General features: G+C 36.3%; 1 long non-coding RNA gene across 9 annotated transcripts in view; it reads right to left on the bottom strand.

Moving 5' to 3' along the window:
* Window positions 1-14,623, bottom strand: part of LOC126930014 (uncharacterized) — a 101,768-nt gene that overhangs the window by 57,732 nt on the left and 29,413 nt on the right. For 5 of the 9 annotated variants that reach the window (XR_007717431.1, XR_007717424.1, XR_007717429.1 and 2 more), the window contains 5 exons: window positions 14,382-14,527; window positions 13,695-13,803; window positions 12,973-13,085; window positions 12,097-12,283; window positions 10,914-11,041 (listed from right to left, as the gene is read on the bottom strand). This is a non-coding gene — a long non-coding RNA (uncharacterized LOC126930014). Of the gene's footprint in view, window positions 1-10,913; window positions 11,042-12,096; window positions 12,284-12,972; window positions 13,102-13,694; window positions 13,838-14,381; window positions 14,528-14,623 lie in introns of all 9 variants that reach the window. The other 4 variants (XR_007717432.1, XR_007717425.1, XR_007717427.1 and 1 more) reach the window with 4 other exon arrangements.

The following is a 14,623-nucleotide window of genomic DNA, read 5'->3' as shown; positions in this document are numbered from 1 at the left end:
ATTCATCTGGCTGGGCGCAGTGGCTCACGCCTGTAATCCCAGCACTTTGGGAGGCTAAGGTGGGCGGATCATGAGGTCAGGAGTTCAAGACCAGCCTGGCCAACATAGTTAAACCCCATCTCTACTAAAAATACAAAAATTAGCCGGGAGTGGTGGTGCATGCCTGTAATCCCAGCTACTCAGGAGGCTGAGGCAGGAGAATGGCTTGAACACAGGAGGCAGAGGTTGCGGTGAGCAGAGATTGTGCTATTGCACTCCACCCTGGGTGACAGAGCAAGACTACATATCAAAACAAAAACAAAAACAAAAACAAAAAACAAAAAAGATTCCCCTAATGTCTTCAATCTGCATGCTTCAGCAATCAGCTTAAATGTCATCTTTTTTAGATGACACGTTTCCCATTTACCGCATAGGGATTTACTGACACTAAATTTTCTTTACTTTGTCTGGCAATTTATGGATTTTTCCTCTTATCCCAACTTGACAATGTCCTAAAAGACAGAAAATTTATCTCATTCATCTCTATCTTTGAGCCTAGCACAGTGCCTGGAATATAAGAGTTTATCAGTTCATATTGACTAATATTTTTGATAAGTATATTAATTGCTGAAAAATAATTATGGAATTTCACATAGGAAAAGCAGCTCACCATTATTTTATTTTGATTTCGATATGTCTCTCATGTTAAATACAGATTAGTTTTATGAATTAGATAAATCAGTCATAAAAAAAGTAGGGTTTTGAGCCATTCTATAAAGTTTTAATTGTGTTATAAATTCAGACAGCTAAAAAGATAGCTTGATAGCTAATAAACGCCTTTTAATTGTACTATAATAGAAAATCTAATGTGGTCATGAATGTTTCTATTTTTCAATCTACCTATCTGGTTTACATATTAAAAGTGTAATGTATCATTACATGTACTTACAATAGTTATAATGACTACTTTTATTAAAATATATGGGTTTTTAGAATAATTAATTGACCTCATTTATACAGAAGTCAATAAATATTTTAAATGTTCACACATGCATGTAGTACATTTATTGCATATTTATCCTCTTGGCAATGTATAAGATAATAAACTGGTTTTCAGGTATTAAGATCTGGCCATACTTTCTTTCCATCCCATCTGAAAATGTACAAATTGAAATTCTGAATTTTTTTCGTAACAAGAATTTTATAAGTTGACATCTTAAATTCATTTTAAGCACTCTGTCATGGCAGTTATATCAAAAGTTAAACTCAATTCTAAAATCGTATTTGGATTATATTGAAAGCTGTGGAAAAATAAAAGTGATCTTAGTAAAACAGAAGCCACCTGTGTACCATCCACACTATTATTAATATGCAATAGCAGATAAATACATTTTGTGAGTTAATGGATAAGAATGACTGAAGCTAGTAAAACATGTAATACATGGCTTTGCCACCATTTACATTTATGGTTTACATGAAAGAAACCACTTGTGATTCACAGTGAGAATTCATTACTGCAGAAGACAAATGTTACTCAGTTTTCACTGTCAACCTGTTCAGTCTTTGTTGTCAGAACCAAGCATCTGCCAGTGCACTACCATGCCAGAGATCTAAACAGAGCCCTATGCTGCTGTCAATTTTTGCTTAAAGTTTTGTCAAAACCCAAATTCTTTTCAAGCAGCCACTCATTTGACGAGACTGGCATTCATCATTGATTACCCAGACATTCTTAAATCAGAACTGTTTTGATGCTCATTTGTGATTCTGTAAGCATAATGAGTTAACTACTAATATTTTTCTAATTGCTCTTGCAAGTACCTTAAGAAAAACCATTATATTGATTTTGCTTTAGTCACTTCTGAATAAGTTGCATGCCAGACACTAAATTTCACTTATTTCAAAGTATAAATCCCAGAGAGAAAATAAGAATCAAATATTTTTCAATTAAAATCTTTCATAAGCCATGACTAGCAAAGTGAAATAAAAGGGAACATAACATGAAGATTAAAATGAGAGACTCTCTAACAGGGATGACCAAGGTTTCCAGGAAGATAATCCTTTTTATATTACTTCTTTTACTATTTCCTTCTCTAATCAGACAGAGAAAGTCCAACAGTCATTTTCTATGTGTCCAAAGGCTAGAACTCAGTAGAGCAATGCACAAGGAGAAATCACTCATTTTCCCTATCCTCATATCCTTGTTATAAAACAAACTGAAGTCTGAAACCATATGCATTGGAATAGCCAAGGTATAGTGAAAACAAATATTTAAAATAAATGTAAGTGATCCCTTTAGGCAAATCTAACTTTTCTAGGAACTCCTTTTTTCTTCATGTTCACAAAAATAAATACAATTCTCAGAATCCCTCTTTACTGGTAATACAAAAGCTGAAAAGTAAAAGGTAAGGTTTTATGGTATCATACTCTTTACACGTGAAGATCACTGAGCTGAGAATGCTTTTAAGACAATATTGTAATATTATGATGAAAATACTGACATAAAATAAGAAACGCATTTTAGGAAACCTAGTATTTAAGATTTAGATTAAACCTATTCATTAAAATTTGTGCATCTGTGCATTCTTTTTCTTTTTTTTTTTTTTAAATGAAGTCTTACTCTGTCACCCAGGTTGAAGTGCACTGAAGCACTCTCTCCTCTCGGCAACCTCTGCCTCCCAGGTTCAAGTGATTTTCCTGCCTCAGCCTCCCAAGTATCTGGGACTATAGGTGTGTGCTACCAGGCCTGGCTAATTTTTGTATTTTCAGTAGAAATGGGGGTTTTTCATGTTGGCCAGGCTGGTCTCCAACTCCTGACCTCAAGTGATCTGCCTGTCTTGGCCTCCCAGAGTGCCAGGGTTACAGGAGTGAGCCATCACTTGAGGCTAGGAGTTCGAGACCGCCTGGCTAACATAGTGAAAACCCATCTCTACTAAAAATACAAAAATTAGCAGGGCATGGTGGCACATGACTGAGAATCGCTTGAATCTGGGAGGCAGAGGTTGCAGTGAGATGAGATGGCACCATTGCTCTCCAGCCTGGGTGACACAACGAGATGCTGTCTCAGAAAAAAAGAAAAAAAATGTTTTAATTGGTCTTTCTTAATAAATGAATAGTGACGTATATTTATCAAGCAGTGACTGTGAGCATCTTAAGATGCATTAGTCATTATCCATGTCTGAACTGCAATACTCTACATGGGAATAGAAAGTGTGTCTCTACAAAAATAAGATCTGAGATGAACTTTTTCCACTTTCTTGAGGCATGCAGGGATTTGCTCCCTTCACACTTTAGCTGACATTTACTGTAGCATTGGCATTTATTAATGACTCCAAGTTTGGGTGGATTCACCAATGTCTAATCTGCAGCCAGACATCATGAGGAGGCCTATTTGGCTCACTTGGGGAATTTTTCCCATTCTTAACCATTATCTTTTTTCTCTGTGGACTTCGTCTGGTTTGCCAGTTAGCAGTGCATGGTTACAGTCATTAGTCCTCAAAGTGCTTTTTTTTTTTTAGAAGCATCCCACCTTTTCTTTTCCTAGAATTTTAGAAAAATACACAATAATAGAAAGGGAGTGTTTTTAAAATTCTCTAATCTCCCTATAATTTACCCATTTTAATTTTTTCAAACAAAAGTCTCCATGTGGTCAAAGTTCATGCAGCTAAAATTGAGTCAGTATAAGCTGTCATTTAAAAAAATTAAATACTATTTAGGTGTGCCTTTTATTGCAGATCCTGGCAGGCAAGGCTAAAGTCCTGTTTAAAAGTTGAGAGCCTGTTAACTCCTGATGAATTTTGTTATAGGAGAAGGAAATAAAAATAATCACCAGATGCTAAGTTCTTGAAACTAGAAGGAAGCTGCTGGCAATCAATATGGTAAAGACAGGCAGTGGAGAGAGATGGAAAGCATAAACAAAATTTGCTTTTAGCAACACTAACTTTTAGCTATTGCCCAGACACAAGGAACATGACACGGAGAAGCAGAGAAACAACATGAAAAGATTCCATGAAAACAGGTGCTCTATCGGGAGACTAAGACTCCCAAGAACATAGGTCATGAATAAAAAGAGCCCAAGGAGGTCACATTGTACAAAAATATCAATATAAGTGTTTACCATTACTACATTTAGAACTCTTACAAAAATATCAATGTAAGTGTTTACCATTACTACATTTAGAACTCTTATTTATTTTTCCTTATCTAGGCTAGATGTCAACTATTTTGTGAAGCACTTCCTGACTTGACAGCCAGAGCTTGTCAGTTCTGCATTCATAGAGCCTCCACAGCGGCTCACGCCTGGAATCCCAGCACTGTGGGAGGCTCAGATGGGTGGATCGTTTGAGCCCAGAAGTTTGAAACCAATCTAGGCACTTAGTGAGACCTCGTCTCTATTAAAAATCAAAGAAAAATTAGTCAGGCATAGTGGTACGTGCTTGTTGTCTGAGCTACTCGGGAGGCTGAGGTGGGAGGATTGCTTGAGCTCAGAAGGTGGAGACTGCAGTGAGCTGTAATTGCACCACTGTACTGCAGCCTGGTGGCAGAATGAGATTGTCTCAAAAAAAAAAAAAAAACATTTATTACAGCAGATGCTACAATATTTTCAATCTCTGCCTCTGTGTGCCTCCACAACCAAGGTGGAAACTTCTTGAGGGCAAAATCAAGTATTCAGAGTTTTATCTCCAAGATCTAGCAATCTCCCACAGGACCTGGTACATAAGTGTGCACTCCATAAATGAATAATCAGTGCATGAATTGTTACATTACATTTAAATAATAGATTTTACACCAAGACAAAGCATTGCTTAAGAACAAGAATGAAGGAGTTTCAGTTGAACTTCAGAACACTAAGGTCACCAATTTAATGGCCAAGAAAGGCTCCATTATAGGACAAACAAGGATTCTTTCTACTTTCTGCCGTTATTTTTACCTCACTGATTGCAGAAAAAGTCCTACATTGACATGACTACAACACATATAACGCAATGATTGGTCCAAAGAGATCTTCTAATCTAGTACCTCTTCCTTGAAGTTAAAGTCCAATCATTGCTAATCATAACTCCTACTAATACTGACTTAGTGCGGCATTCCAAACAGCAGTAATGTGCTTTGAGGGCGTGGGCCAGGAAACAAGATAAACTATGTTTTGTCTTGAAGTCTGGCACATAATATTGCCAAATAAGCACAAAAATAACAACTTTTGCATCGTCTATTTATTAAGACTTGTTCTCCCATCTATTTTCTGTGGATATTTCTCAAGGGGTAGAGACAGGTACGTGCTATAGTCCCTGTTCTCCCCTGAATGACACTAACCAGCTATTTTTCATGGCCATTCTAAGATCTGCTTTGACAAATGCTGAAAAGGGGACCAATGCTGAGCTAACTTGCTCTGCCCAGCAAGGAGAGGCAGGTGACAAGCATTTCTATAGTGTCACTGTGGGAACTAACCAGAAATGTTTGCTTTTCTGGCTTTGTCATCCTGCACGTTTTAATTTCTGTAACCTACTTGGATACAGTGGGTGAGAATGTTAATTAATCAACACAACAGTGAGTCTGTCCTCTGGAGAAAAAGTAATATACCTGCAATATAGTAGTATACCTTTTTTATCAAATAAGCTAATTTACAATGGTCTACATTTCTCAGTTATGTAGGTTACAAGACAGTAGGCCTTCAAATACGTATTCCACACAAAATTAATTTAATTCCTGTGGGTATATTGTTAAGACATTCCATTTAACTTTCCCTAGATAAAAAAGCACAAAAAGTAGGGGCAATGACTTTTAACGTTTAACTGTGTTTTAGTCTATTTCCTACCTGGGTATTATCCAAGGCCTTACTGGTAAATATTGAAATTAAATCCATGCCTACAAGACTTCTGCTAATGAATAAGGAAATCGACTTATCTTCAGCTAGGTCATATTCCACAGTCCTAGACAAGTGCTTCTCAAAGTCTCATCTGTGGCTGGCTGCTGAGTCCAGCAGTTTTGTTACTGGTCCACCACAAAATAGGCACAGACATTGTGAGCAATCATTTAGAAACACCTACAGCAAAGTGGCAGAGCAATTTTATGTTTGTTGAATCTAATAATAGAAAATTGAGTTTCTGTTTTGTATGTCTGGGTTTTAATTTTATCTTTCTAGTAATTCAATTGTATTCTATCTTATGAAAGTGTCAACCCATAAGTGATTGTTAATTAAAAGAAAACTAAAAGGAAGATTCTTCCCAAGATTAGAAATATTCAGCAAGTTAGTGCAGTGGAGTGTTTAGGGTCAGGCCGACCTGATTGGGATTGCAGCTCTTCCACATAGAGCTATGTGGACAAGTTACTGAAACACTCTGTGTCCCAATGGCTCTAGCTGCAAAATGAACATCATAATATCTGCATCTCAGGATCCTGGGGGAAAATCCAATAAATATTGGCTTTGGTGTCAGACGACCCTCAGTTTCCTCAACTGTTAAGTGGATGTAATAATCCCAGTATCACTGAGTGGTTTAAGGATCAAATAACTTGGATAAAATCTGTAGTTCAGTGCCTATGCAGTGTCTAGCAAAAACCTCAAGTCAGCAGTCATTATTATTTGAAGTGTCTTATGCATAGTATCTCCTCGATAAATATTAACTTGTATCATCCCTCATTTGTGTAGAGGATCCTGAAGCACTCGTGCCTCCTGATTTCAGTCCATGAATCATGGACTGATGCTCATGAATCCATGACTGATGTTCTCAAAAAGGATCTGAATCCTTTGAGAAACAGTTTGTGGATGTGACCCAAAGCAGCGGGACAGGCTGCTTCTGTTTACCAGCAGAAGTTTCTTCTCTTACACTTACATCTGAGAAAATTCTCCTCTCTGTGCTGAATTATATAATGCTGGGAGAAGGCAATTGACAGCCATATCATAGGAATGCACAGAATAGTTCTTTCAGGTAATGGGGAAAAATGTCAAAAGAGAGATCATCCTATCACTTCTTTCACAAATTATTAAACATCATGTGTCTCTTCATGCCCATCTTTTTAAAAACATGCATGAGGGGCTAGCTGTAATAAGTAAAAAGAAGACATAGGCCGGGCATGATGACTCACGCCTGTAATTCCAACACTTTGGGAGGCCACGGCAGGCAGATCACCCAAGGTCAGGAGTTCAAAACCAGCCTGGCCAACGTGGTGAAATCTTGTCTCTACAAAAATACAAAAATTAGCCAGGAGTGGTGTTGTACACCTGTAATCCCAGCTACTCGGGAGGCTGAGGAAGGAGAGTTGCTTGAACCTGGGAGGTGGAAGCTGCAGTAAGCCAAGACTGTGCTGGGCAATAGAGTGAGACTCTGTCTCAAAAAAAAAAAAAAAAAAAGAAAAGAAAAAGAAGAAAACATAAAAACCTCTACATCATTTTAGAGTTTACAAAACACTTTGATTTGATTTGATTTTTACAATACTATGGGCAGAGTCTTCTATTTCTACCTCTGATAAACTCAGCTGAGAAATTAAATGGTTTTCTAAGCATACATTCCTAGTGAAGGCATACCTTAAACTTGAACGCAATCATTCAAATCCCAAAATATGGGTACAGAAAATACAGGTGAAACAAGTTACATTTTAAAAAAGAGTATTTCAGGAGACTGTCTCAGAAAAATAGTCAGATATGTGAAACACTTTAAATTATGAATACAGATCTCTGAAAGAAATACAATGGACAGCCAAGAATGAGAATATGGATGGGATGTGGATAGAAAAAAAAAAAACAATTGATGTATATCCAAAAATAAAGAATATTAGGAAAAAAGGTTCAAAGGATTACAGTTGTGTTTAAGGTATAACTAGATATAAAACCCGCAGATATAAATGGGAGAAAAGAAAAAAAAATTGAAAAAGCTGACAGACATTCCTAAATGGCCCTAGGCTTAGAGACAGAGGTAGCCTTTGAGGATGTCAGACAAACCCCATAGAGAGCCCCAGCAGGCACTTTCAGCAGCAGAACTAACCTTACCTGTTGGCCCACTTAACCATTACCACTCTGAGGAGAGCTCCTGAAGGCAAGGGGTAGATCACACTGTCAAACAAATGTCTCCAGCTGCTACCGATGCCTGAAACCTCGTCAACTTAGTATCTGACCCTTAATAAGAGGTCAGTGACCTTCACAAGGGCAGCACCTCAAATGTTCTCAATCATCTAGATCTTTGTGTGGATGAATTTCAGGTCCTTATTGAAAGGAGGTCTTAGCAGTAGAGAAAAACAGACAGAGCAAATAAGGAGAGAGTGTACCTTCTCAAGAAAGGCTGGTAATGCTGACGGAAGGTATTGCCTTTTCACGTTTTTCCCAGTTTCTGTAGTTACCACGATCACCTGACACAATTTTCTTTAATATTTTTATTAGGTAATTTTAGGCAACATTTTTTGAATCATAATGAATACAGAAAAACCGTATATAGAGGATATGTGTATACATGCAAAGACAGGCAATAAATAACAACAATATTAAAGATCATTGCTAAGACTCATCAACCTCTTAACATAGGCTTTATATTCATTATCCTGTTTAATCTTTACAACCACTCTGGGGATGGGTATGATTACTTTCCTTTACTTTCCTCATTTTGTAGGTGAAGAAGCGGGTTTAGACACTGTTTATACAGCTAATAAGTGGTAGAGCAGGAATGCGAACCGGTCCAATTCTGGTTCAACCACCATATTTGTGCATCAAACTTAAGTGGTAATATTTTCATCATATTACCCACATTCATACATACATCAATATTCTAGATTCCCGTAGCAAGGAAGCCAAAGCCCCTTATTATTAAAACTTCTAAAAATAGTAAAATAATCATAACAGAATAGAGTGAATTTCTAAGCTAAATCACAAAGCTTCCAATTAAAAATGGTTTTGCTTGAAACTTGCTTAGGGAAACACCCCTAGACCCAAGGAGTCCTTGTTCTCTCCCCTCCTCTATTTGTATTATTACTTTGTTGAAAAATTTGGACTAGTATGCTCAGTAAGTATGTGTGAGCAGGTATTTGACCTGAACCATGGATCACTGATCTTCATATTTAAAGACATATCTGTTCAAGGGGTCTGTTAACTTTATGTCACATTAGAGAGAAATGGTACAGCCTTCTTTTGAGCTGTAAACTTATTAACATAGCATAGTGGACCCCTACAAACCACAGTAGCTGAAGGGTGACTGCCTCCTTTCCCTTCTCCTCACCATGACAATTATGCTCTAATTCACATTGTATGTGTTTCTTTGATTAAAAAACAAAACACATTTTATTCTCTAGCATTTTTCATTTAACAAGTTAGAAAAAGAAATGCAAAAAAAAAAAAAAAAATCATCCTTGTGCCCTACCTCTCTAAATTTTATCCTCATTCATGACTATCTTGGGAAAGGGTTTTGAAAACCAGAAAGCACTAAACAAATGTAAAGGCCTCATGTTATTAGACAATGAGAGGGTAATTTAGCGTACCAGAGTGCCATGGAGTTGCCCTGTTCAGCATCTGAATGATTTTGGTTATATCCATGGCAGTGCTGCTATACTTAAACAGAGAAGTGCATTGCAACTTTGAAATATTTTGAACTTATTGATTTTGAACCTCTCTTTAGAAAATAAATGAGTGTCCAAAATTCCTCATGGACCCAAAGGACATTTATAAATAGAAAATCTTTGTCAGGTTGAGGCCAAACTGGCTACAGAATTCGTCTAATTACTGAGACAGAGGGACCTCAAGCCCTTGAAAAGATCCTAGGTACAGTCATAACATGCACATGCATTCATATTTAATTATTCATATTTTTCTTGCTAAAACTTTGAAAATGTTATTTTACTTTTCCACTGTACTCTCTGTTAACTGTTGATCTAATCTGATAAGAAATATCTACAGGATGGCCATCGAATATAAAACCAGGCAAAGCAGGTTTATATTCCATGGTAAGATGGCGCATGTGCAGACTCCAGGGAAAGAAGAGGCTTTGTAAAATTTATTTCAATATATGAGTATGTGGGCACTAGCTGAGGAACTTTTTGATTCATTCATAAAATGAGTTATGATATTATCACTGTCATCTGACCCATCTCTGAACTTTAGTCTTCCTACTGCAACTGTGTATTGCATTCACCCATCCAAGATGACTCTTATAAAGTGATCTAAGCTTCCTTAAAAATGCATTCAATGTCAATGCAAACTGATAATATTCATCCCAATTTCACTGTTCCCAGGGGAAATCCCCTCCCAAAAGACAATTCCACAGCCCATTACTATTCAGGGAGCAGGGCTAATGCTTTTCCTCACTCTTTCTGTCCCCAAGCTTCATCTGCATGCACATGAGAAAAAGACATCCAACACAAGACAGTGACAAGCCAAAAGGTCAAGGATCAGCATAGTAATATGATAATGTGCTTTTTAATATTTGCTTGATTAAGTGAGCTTCACAAAATACATAAGGAGGTTTATACTTACCACTTAGGACACAGTAATCAAATTAATAGAACACTGTGAAACCTATTCTCAATTTCTTGTTCTAGTAGGAGCAAATAATGACATGTAAAATTTTGTAAAACAAAATGATTTGAGGTACTTCACGAACATGTACATTTAATGGGATTTTTTTTACCCCAGATATTTAATTTTTAATAACCCAGGAGTTATTATTAAAACTACTTGGAATTCTTCTACTATATTCTATTTTGGCAGTGGTAGAAAGTAGCCCCATAACATGCTGGAGAGAAGGGTACACCCATTTGGGTTGAAAAAAATCCACCATAATTAATCCTCGAAAGTGAAATTTTTGCATCCTATAATCAGGAGTTGCTGGGCATTTGATTAAATACCCCAGGCATTTCATCCCCAACCTACTTTCATTTCTCCCCCCAACTGGCAAACAAGAGAAATTAGACCAAGAACCTGAAGAAACAAAGTGTGTACTTTAATACAGAAATGCTTTTACCTGCCATCCTGCTGTGAATGAAATGGGCTGGGCTTTCAAAATGTTAGTCAGCTTAACTCCCAGTTGGTGGCACTGGGAAAATGTAGCCACTCAGTCTTATTGCTGTGTTTCTGTTCTTTAACTGCCAACTGGAATACAATAGAGGATTCAAATGGAAACAAAAGAGAGATGGATCCAGAAAGAACCAGAAGGACGACAACAAAGCAAATCAAGAAAATGCTAAGGAGCCAAAGACACTGTGTTCCCCAAAGTCAGCATCCCAGACCTTCTTCACATTGAAGATAATTATGCTTCCATTAATTGCCACTTCCCCTCAGACAGTCATGATATTTACAAATCACAAATTATCTAGTAGATGCTTATCTTTGCGACATTTTAGGAAAATCATAAGATATGCTTAACCCAAAGAGAGAATGACTATATCACATTGCTCAGACATGGATAATATATATTTTACATATTATGAGACATTTTAATATAGCATACAGGGTAGCAGTGTTGAACACACTGATATTTTTGGACTTGAAGACAGTGCCTCCATTCTGATGGATTACAGGATATACAGCATACATAGAGGGCTAGATATTTTAGTATCCTCATATTGCATCAACAGGTACCTGGAATTTTACTTATGGTCAGCGTCTCCATCATCTCGCCATTGTTATTTGTACTTTTTTCCTCTCATGCAGACATTATATTATTACAATAGTAGACACAAGGCTGCCACTTATCATACAATCCTCATGTCCTCTTTTAACTTCAGAACGTGTCAAATTATGTATGCCATTGTCTTTGGTTTGTGCACATTTAAGAATTCACACATCAAAAGTCAAATTTTGTCCAAGGTTACAGAATAGCATGCCTTTCCCAGCCTCCCCCCTCCCCACATAAGAATAATGATGTACACAATTTATATTTTAATTTAAATATGCTGTATGGTGTACTGAGTCATATTTTTCTAAGATGCAAAGGATAGAAAAAAACAGTAAAAATAATGTGACTTACACATAAACAAAATATATTCAATAGCCTGGCTTTTAGGTCACAGTTTAAATAACTGTATATGAAGCTTTATATTATAGATTTCTACACCGAATGGATAAATGAAAACTTTCATGGGGCTGGGATAGTCATAAGTACAATCATATGAAATCACATCTTATGAGACATGATAAAATCTCACCTTATCAGATGTGACATCCAAAATGTTGCATTTTCCCTGTGATGTTATTAATAATGCAGGAGCATCCTTCTTATAGAGAATATCTTTTAGAGAATATTGTCTTTGGTAATAATCAGAGTCAGAGTATTAACTAGGTGATCCAAAGTTAGAGTGCAGATTGCAAACAACCGTTGTGGTTTCAGCCAGTCTGAAAGTTCAGAATAAGAAAAAAAGTAAGAATTTTTGACTGGTCAGCAGAAAGCAAAAATCTAAAAAAAGTACTAAGGTTTCTATATTACTGTGAATGTGCCAGCATTTTATATTTTAACTATCTTTTAATGTTATTTTATTTATAGCGATGTGGTCTCTGCTACCCAGGCTGGAGTATAGTGGCACAATCATAGCTCACTGCAGCCTCAAACTCCTGGGCTCAAGGGGTCCTCCAGCCTCAGCCTCCCAAGTAGCTGGGATTACAGGTATGAGTCACTGCACCTGGCTTAATTTTCTTATAATCCATTTTTGATCCCACAAATTACTAAAACTCAAAGTATATCTATCCTAGACAAAGCAAGATGGTAATTTGTCAATTTTCTACTTTGAGGCCTAAATTATTTTCCTTAATCTTATACTCTGCTCAAATTCATTATAAAAATGAACAATTTACCATCTCACTTCACATGAGAAAGATAATATTATAGAATGTGGATCCCAGGATAGAACAACCAAATGCTACCTGGGGACAGATGAACATGCGTGTGTGCGTAACTTGAATTGTTCCAATTATTCTTTTGCTTATAAAACAATTTCTATATGAGCTCCAGAAGCCACTTTGAAGCAACATCCATTAGCATACAACATTTTCTACTTCTGGAAGCCAACTCACAATAAATCTCTTACCTTATAGAGAGACAGAACAGCACAGGGCTCGTAACAGGATAAGTGATGCATAAAATGTTCTTCAGCTGACTTCCCATGGGATTTATATTTCCAAACCTAGGAACACCGTCTGCCTGCACGGATGGAATGCTAAGCAATGCAGTCAAACAACCAATATGTTATGTATAGTTTTTTAGCTTTAAGAAATCTAAACAAAGAAGAAACTGTAAAATATGTAAACAAGCAAGTTTGTGTCTAAAAATTATAGCACAAATTAGCTAGAAAAATACATAGCTTAAATAAGGAAGGTTAGTGATGGGCTCATATCTGTAAGTGTGATTGCAATTATGTAGATAATATATTTTTTTAAGAAACTGACGGGTTGCTGCATTCTTGGTTATAGGTTTGAGAGAGACTCTTTTATATCGTATAATGCAAGTATTCCACGTGGAAATCATAGGATCTGAATTACAGATAAAATATCAGTCAAGGAGTCCAGTTTTGGGGGTTTATTTTTCAAAAGTACTCAAGAGGATAAAGAAAAGAATCTAAGAAAATAAATAAGAAAAATGCATATGTTGAAATTCTACTTACATTTTCTCATTTATTTGTTTGAAAAAAAGGTATCACTATTTTTTTTACAGTACAGTTTCAAATCAGACTTATTTCCTGTCCAAATTTAGCCTCTGTTCATTGTGTCATATTTCTGCAGGCATGGAAGGGAAATCAATGCCCCTACTCACCTTTGGGAGAATTTCACTGCCACGCCTCCATGGTTCTATGGGATCCAATAATCCTTGGCTCAGTATTGATTTTTCTATGACACCTGTAGAAACAGTTTCTCCTTCCTTTCTAACAAAATATAGCAACAAAAATCGTGTAGTTTCTGAATGAATTAAGCATAGGTTATTAAGCACAACCTCATCCTGTAAAGAAATGTGGTTTGTATTTTTTAAAAAATGTTAACTTTGCTTGATTTTTCTGAGCCATTTAACAACTGTTTAAAGGTGATGTGAACATCTATTTGTAAAAATAATTTGAACATAACTTTCTTAGGTTTCTGGCAGCTAACTCCTATACTGTAAATAGTATTTATTCTTCTAAGGAAATAGACAAATGGTAAAGCCTATCTGAGTTCAATTCCCAATTTTAAAATATCTCCAAAATCAAAATCTTTTTGAATATAAAAATCTACCGTCATGCTTTTAAAATCTAAAGTTTTGATGAGATAGAGGACCTTCAAGGGAGTAAATAGGGTATATCAAATCCTAGGAGAGAAAATGGGTTAAATTTGGGGTGTATTTTGTAGCATTAAAAGAGTTGGAAAAACAGGCAAGAAGCATCAGCCTTTCTACTTTTCTTGACAAACACAAATGCAAAAAAAAACAAAAAACAAAAAACAAATCTTGTTTGCAATATTCTTTACACACCTGATTTAAACCTCAAAGGTATTTGTTTCACCCTAAGCAGACTTCTTTGGGCATGTCTGATTATATTTCCCCGCAGCCATTCTGCGCTGAGTGGAGTAACTACAGTTGGCAACCTATTCCATCACTCACTCCATCATCCTGAGAATCTGCAAAATAAAAATGCGGTGTTTAAAAAAAAAAAAAAAAAACAAGCAAACAACAACAACAAAAAACTTTATTTTACATTTGCTTTTCCCAGTAAA

This window comes from Macaca thibetana, chromosome 11, assembly GCF_024542745.1.
Source record: "Macaca thibetana thibetana isolate TM-01 chromosome 11, ASM2454274v1, whole genome shotgun sequence".
Lineage (NCBI taxonomy): Eukaryota > Metazoa > Chordata > Mammalia > Primates > Cercopithecidae > Macaca > Macaca thibetana.
The sequence above is the reverse complement of the archived record's forward strand: the minus strand, read 5'-3'. Positions and strand labels throughout refer to the sequence as shown.